Below are 8019 nucleotides of genomic sequence, written 5' to 3'. Positions count from 1 at the left end.
ATGTCCTTCCTCAGACCCTCCTCTTTCACACACACTATATCTGGTATTTACATCTATATACTGCATTTCTATATCCTTTAGACAATTAGTTTCAGCCATAGATGGCAGAAACTCGGTATATATTAAGTGGGGACATACAATGCCTCTCCTTCATAACATGACTCGCTTCACTCAGCAGTAAGTATATTATATTCATCCACTTCCTTTCAAAAGCCAGGGTTTTGTTGTTTTTTATGGATGAATAGTATTCCATTGAGTATATGTGCCATTTCTAACCATTCATCAGTTCGTAGGCATTTAGGTTGTTTCCATGACTTAGCAATTGTGAAAAGTGCCACAATAAACATTGATGTGCAAGTACTTTTTCGACTAAGTATTCTTCTGTCCTTCGGGTAGATACCAAGGGGTAGGATTGCTGGATCATATGGTAGTTCTATTTGTAGATTTTGAAGACATCTCCAAATTGTTCTCCACAGTGGTTGGACCAATTTACAATCCCACCAGCAGTGTAAGAGAGTTCTCCTTTCACCACACCCACACCAACACATCATTTTTTGTAAGAAAAAGAAGCTCAGTGAGTGCAGACTTCCAGGAGGATATTTTCCTACAATGTGACATCCATAGGGCTACTCTCCTGTGTGAGTTATCTGATGCTTAGTGAGATTTGACTTCTGGGAGAACATTTTATTACATTGTTCACATTCAAAGGTTTTTTTCTCCTGTGTGCATTCTCTAATGCTTAGTGAGATCTGACTTGCAGGAGAACATTTTCCTACATTGTTCAAATTTATAGGGCTTCTCTCCTGTATGAGTTCTACTATGCACAGTGCGCTGTGACTTCTGGGAGAACATTTTCCTGCATTGTTCACATTCATAGGGCTTCTCTCCTGTGTGAACTCTCTTATGTACAGTGAGGTTCTCCTTGCTGGAGAATGTTTTCCCACATTTTTCACATTCAAAGGGCTTTTCTCCTGTATGCGTTCTACTATGCACAGTGAGATGTGACTTTCGGGACATTTTATTACAGTGTTCACATTCATAGGGTTTTTCTCCTGTGTGCATTCTCCAATGCTTAGTAAGAACTGACTTGTAGGAGAACATTTTCCTACATTGTTCACATTCATAGGGCTTCTCTCCCGTATAAGTTCTACTATGCACAGCGAGCTGTGACTTCCGGGAGAACAGTTTATTACATTGTTCACAATCATAGGGCTTCTCTCCTGAATGAGTTCTACTATGCACAGTGAGATGTGACTTCCAAGAGAACATTTTATTACAGTGTTCACATTCATAGGGTTTTTCTCCTGTGTGCATTCTCCAATGCTTAGTAAGAACTGACTTGTAGGAGAACATTTTCCTACATTGTTCACATTCATAGGGGTTTTCTCCTGTGTGAATTCTCCAATGCTTAGTGAGATCTGACTATCAGGAGAACATTTTCCTACACTGTTCACATTCATAGGGCTTCTCTCCTGTGCAAATTCTCTTATGTACAGTGAGGTATCCCTTTCTGGAGAATGTTTTCCCACACTGTTCACATTCAAAGGGTTTTTCTTCTGTATGAGTTCTCTGATGCTCAGTGAGATGTGACTTCTGGGAGCATATTTTCTGACATTGTTCACATTCATAGGGTTTCTTTCCTGTATGAGTTTTCCAATGTCTACTCAAGACTGACTTGGGACTGAAAGATTTTCCACATTCCTCACATTCATAGGATTTCTCTCCAGTGTGAGTTGTCTGATGCACAGTGAAGTATGACTTCTTGTAGAACATTTTTCCACATATTTTCTTTTCATAGAATTTCTCTTTTATGTGACTCCTCTGATGTACAGTAAGGTCTGAATTCTGGGAAAACATTTTCTTATATTGTTTACACTTATAGAGCTTTTCTCCTGTATAAGTTTTCAAATGGTCAGTCAGGATAAGTTCAGAAGCAACAAATTCCTATATTGTTTTATCTACAAATTTTCTCTCCAGTAAGAGTTATGTCATGTATAACAAGAGTTGAAAGCTTTGGTAATTTCTACATATCATAAGGTTTTATTTCTTTGTAACTTCTCTAGTTACCATAATTTTTGACCTCTGAAAAAAGGATTTTTTATGTTTTTTTTATATTTATAGGATATTTCCCTTGTATGCACTCACTGATGAAAAGCTAGATTTTAATTCTACAATAAGAATACCTCTTACTCTTATGAATAGGAATCTTCCACTCTGTGTTTAAAATCTATTGTAAAAATGATTTTAAAAAATAATTTTTTACATTCTCTACATTTAAAGTGTGCATCTCGTGTATCATCTTTTCATCTTCTGAATGAGATTGTTGACTTTTTGTAAAATGGTTTCTTCTACACATGAACTATATACTGGGCAATAAGAACTGTCTTACCACATGCTTTCCCATATTTATTCTACTTACAAAGAGTCTCTCCCATATCAATCCTCTTTGGTTGAAAAGACAACCATTTCCATAAATTACATTTGAGAATTTATTTTACACTGCTCATGTATATTTCAAACATTGGTACTGATCTATAATAAGAAATATGATTCTTTCTCCTTAATATGGTACTGTAGTAATTTACATTAATGTTTTTGAAAGCTGAGTGGATTTATTTTGTTCCTATATGATTCCCTTTCCTTTAATACCTTTAACAATATTCAAAATGTCTACCTTCTGTCTTCCTATAATTTTACACTGAAAGATTTCCATGAGTCATTTGTTTTTCCTGTCCTTTTTCACTTTTCTTTCTTATAACAGTAGTTATTGTGTACTGTTTCTTTGCTAATGTCAACAGTTTTCTAGATCATCTATTTGCAGAAGTCAAAAGAACTCTTGTCACTGAAGAAGAAATGTTACTTAGGAAGGACTTGTAGCCAATAAAAATACGTACTAATTACCCTAAATATGTCATCCCATAGGACCCTTTAAAAATATATATACCCATTTTTTTCACACTCTTATCCCAGGAAAGCATTTCTACATTTTTCTAACCTCACCAGTACTAACATTTTGTTTTCCCCTCTCAATGAAATATAAATTCTTTAAAAGAAAATGTATTACACTAGTCCCTGAAAACTATGCACTGACTAACCAGGAAGGCTCAAGTTGGGAAGTTCTTTGAATGTCCATGAATCTCCTCCTTGCAGGTTTGGCAATGGATTGCCCTGTTAGAGTAAAAAGCAGTGTGGAATTTTGCCAAACTATTCATGTAAGCTACTTGAAGAGTAAAAACAGTTCAGCTTTATCAGCTGTGCAATAAAGGGGCTTATTTGGGTCTATCGGGCCATACTGCACCTCGGCTCTGGTGAGTAGCTTGGCTGTCCTGCCTGCAAGTCTCTGGGAGGCTCCATGCAATGGCGTGTGGGGTCACAGCCTCTGGCTTGTGAGGAGCAGCAGGAGGAGTTGAATTGCAAGTGAGACCAAGGAGCACAAGAAGTCAGTGCTACTGGAAAAACAACTCAAGTGAACATCACGAACTCTTGCAGTTCCTTCTGCATGGTTGCTGGAGAGAACCTGCCGCTGTGCTGACCATGCTCTGCTGGACACGGTGTCCATGAAGATATTTTTGCTATAGGGCATGTGCCCTCACCAGAGAGACGGTTTTTAAAAGTCTTACACATGGCTGTGAAATCCTATTGATTGGAGGAGAGGCAAGCCTTCAGAAGACAATTCCTCATGGCTCCAGTGAACTAGACAGGATAGGCGAGCCTTCAGAAGAAGATTCCTCATGGCTCCTGTGAACTAGGTATTTCTGGGTCCAAGAGAAATGAAGATTTTCTACTGATAATTCAGCCTCCAGGCAAGAAGCTCGCGCGGCAGGAGAGGTGAGCCTTCAGAAGATTCCTCATGGCTCCTGAAAACTAGATATAACCTCAAGAATTAGAAAGAAATACACCATCCATCAGATGACGAGAAATCACTGCAGGACCACAAGAAATATGGGAAAGTAAGAAAATACCTCTCCTCCAAGGGAAAAGAATAATTCCTCTTTATCCACAAGCAGTTCAATGGAAATCATGGAAATGTCTGATAAGGAATTTAGAACATTCATAATGGCAAATCTAACAGAGATGGAAGAGGAGACAATGGATTGCTAAAGAGAAAGGAGAAAGAAGTTGACAGGTTCCAGGAGGTGAGGAAATTCTTGCAAGATCTAAAAGAGGAATTACATACTTTACAGAAGAATCAAACAGAATTGTTAGAGATGAAGTCTATAATACAGAAAGTCAAAACCCCCCTTGAAAGTATTAAAATCAGACTAGGTCGTACAGAAAATAGAATCTCAGATGTAGAAGAGAAAAATTAATGTCCTCAAAATATCCACCACAGAGTCTGAGAAAATAGCCCAAAAATTTGAGAATAATATACGAGAAGTACTAGATACCATCAAACATCCAAACATCCGGATGATTGGCATTCCAGAAGGTGAAGAGACCCATAAGTGCATTGATAATCTATTCCACGAAATCCTGCAAGAAAACTTTCCAAACCTAGAGAGGCATTCAAAGATCCAGTCCTAAGAAATACTAAGGACCCCAAATATAATCAACCCAAGAAGATCTTCTCCAAGACACATTATAGCCAGGTTGACCAAAACCACAGACAAAGACAAGATACTAAGATTGACAAGAGAAAAAGCTCAAGTTACCTACAAAGGACATCCCATCAGGCTAACAGCAGACCTCTCATCAGAAACCATGCCAGCGAGGAAAGAATGGGAAAATGCATTCAAAGTGTTAACAGAAAAACAATTACAGCCAAGAATACTGTACCTGGCAAGATTATCTTTCATGTGGGAAGACAAGACAAGAACATTCTCAGATAAACAAAACCTGAAAGAATTTACCAGCACCAAACCAGATCTCCAAGATGTGTTAGACGTGGTTAGATGTGTGTTCATGGAAATATATATATATATCAGCTGTGTTTGCTATGAAAATATTTAGATCAATTAAGATCTTTAGTAATTCAATAAAATGTGGGGGAAAACAGTATAGAAAGCAAACATAGATACCAGAGACAGTGGGGGAGGAGAGTGGGAGATGGCAGAGGGTAAAAGATAGGAAATCAAGGGTGGGGAATAAAAGCAAAACATACAAGAAACAAGAAATTAAAAATTATTGGTTGACAATAACATGAATGTTGACGTGCTTGATTGAGACAATATACAGTGTACTCTGGATGGAAAATCTCATTTTGTATGCTGTAATGATGTACAGTGAATTAATACAAATTTTATATATATATATATACACACACACATATATAAGGGGGCTGATTTGGGCATTTTGTTAAAGAGGACTGCCACTAACATTAACCACAGAATGAAATCTCACTCCTAAACAGCATTAAACATTATGAAAGTCTCGTACATTTACTATGAAAGGAGACAGTAATTACTTCAGAGAGCTTCATGGAAGTTCCACTAACCCAGAAACATCAGGTTGCTGTAGGTCTCCAGCATCACAACCTTGTATAGAATCTTCTGAGCATCTTCCAGGTCCTGCCACTCCTCCCAGGTAAAGTCCATAGCAACATCCTTGAATGATATAAACCCCTGCAAAAATGCATTTCCCTTTGTCAGCCCTGAGAAATAGAGCATAACATGGCAAATTTACTTTCTCTGTATGTTTGTATATGCTTGTCCCTCTGTATATTTCTGATCTCTTTGTAAAGGGAGAAAAAACTAAAGTACAGACATTCTATCTCTTTGGTAACTTATTCATTGCTAAATTTATTACAAGTATTTTTTCAGAGATGTCCAAATATTTTTGCTGCAAGGGATAAAAGCATAATATTCTGCTATGTCAAGGTGTTTATTATCTCATACAAACACATGAGTATAAATACATATCTGGAGTAATGTGTTAGATTAAGTAAGTTAGACACAAATTGATGGTAAACAGTCTAAAAAAAAAGAAAAGTTTTTTTTCTTTTTTCTGTATTATCAATTTGTTCTTCAAGTCAATGATGTTAAGAACATGTATGTAAATGTTCTTATGCAAATGGAACGATAGCAGTCTTCCTATGAAAGCACAAAGTATATTCCTAATGTTAATGGAAGTAGAAACAGTATATGTAGGTAAGTTATTCCTGGTCTGTGATGAAAGACAAGGTCAGTAAAGGTGTTCAAGGAAGTGATTACAAAGTGATTTTGTATTTAAATACTTAACCTAATTCCAATAAAATATTTTAAGTGCATACTGTTAATTACTCATAAGTTAAAGTATATTTACAAGCATCTTTATACTTCAGTATAAAAATATTGATAGAGTCCAAATAAAGATGAATATCACTTTATCATTTGCTAAAACACAAAGTATAAATAATATAAAGCCAAAAGAAGTTATTCATTACATAACCAGATTTGCAGTTTAATTGCCATCCACAGATTGAAGACTAAGGATACGCTGAAAGATATAACACAGTTAAAACCAAGATATAATAGGGTTGAAACCAAGTTGTGGCACGACAACCTATATCAAACCACAGAGAAATAAGAATATTGAATAGGGAACTAATCTAAAAAAAATAAATAAATGGGGGGAGCAGAAAAAAAATTTACTACTTTTTTTGGCATGGAATCAAAATAGAAATTTAACTAAATGTTTCTGTTTAAGCAGGCATATACATATTGGTGTTAAAAATTAAAACTGGAGAAAAAACTGAGTAGTACACAGATGAATCTTGTGCACATCATCTTTGAAGTTTCAGTAGTCAAATATTTAGGAAGCAGCAGAAATTCAAGTGATAGTGGGACCAGCAGTTAGTATAATGGCTATGTTGCTGAACTGTCACATAGTCGAATGCAGTTTGAATCTTGGACCAGTGGCTTACACTCATGCTGGGTGCGTGTGCATGTGTGCCCAAGATGCCAAGATAAGAAGGGATTGTGGTGTGAAATCACCCCTGGGGGGTGATTTTTCACTTTCTGGCTCTGTGTCTCTCTTTCTGGTGAGCGCACACACCCTATAGCAAAAACCTCTCCATGAAAAGAAAAAGAACAAGAAAGAAATTCAAGTGATAGCTGAAGCTATTCTAATCAATGACAGTGGACCTGGGGTCAACTGGTAGGTTTAAGAGAATTCAAGATTGGAAAAAAAGTACAAAATCTCAATTGGACTGGTGAGAAATGTATTCCTGTTGGAACGTTCACTTTACAAGCTAAGTGACATATGTTATTCAATGTATAAAAGAAGTTAAAATAAAATTAAATACAAAAAAATTATATTTCCTCATAGAGAAAGAGAATCAGATCATTTAAAACAAGAAAAACTTTCTTAAATAATTAATAAAGGGTTCATGTGTTTCTGCGGGATGCAGACGGAAAGTAAAAAATCATCCCCAAGTTGGAATGTTCATGACACAATTCATATTCCTCCATTTCTCCCTTCTTCCAGGATTTAGGTTGTGTAAGTACAGGTGCCTACTGTGATTCTCAACATACTGGGTTCAGGAATCAAATCACGCAATTGGCATGTGGGATCCTGCTTTCTTAACCTTTTTTCCATAGGCTGGTTTAAATTTTTACCATTCTAGAAATTTTAAAAAATGACTTAGTGCTAATATAGTTTATAATATTCAGAACTCTATCAAAAGAAATTCTCTGTTCCATCCACAGAGGATATATTTAAAAATATTGATTTATAATAAATGCCTACAATAAAAGATTTAGGATGTTGTTCTTTAACATTATACGTATATATCTCTGTGTGACTGGCAGTATCACAGTTAAGAGAGAACACTGATGGATAAACATATTCTACCCCAATAACAATATATGTAAGGTACTAGTCAACTGAAATTAAAGAGAGACATTAGAAAAATATGAGGGCAGGGGAGCTGGCAGTCAGTTTAAGATGTTGGAATATTACATATCTGACCATGGTTCGAGTTCAGGAACAGGACCTGGTGGCTTGCTTTCAGGAACCCATCCCCCAATACTCAGTGAGTGCGTGTGCCATATAGTGAGTTAAAAAATTATAATAACTAAAATTTAATAATTTATATATATC

Source organism: Tupaia chinensis, unplaced genomic scaffold (genome assembly GCF_000334495.1).
Source record: "Tupaia chinensis unplaced genomic scaffold, TupChi_1.0 Scaffold148019_1, whole genome shotgun sequence".
NCBI classification, from domain to species: domain Eukaryota; kingdom Metazoa; phylum Chordata; class Mammalia; order Scandentia; family Tupaiidae; genus Tupaia; species Tupaia belangeri.
The sequence above is the reverse complement of the archived record's forward strand: the minus strand, read 5'-3'. Positions refer to the sequence as shown.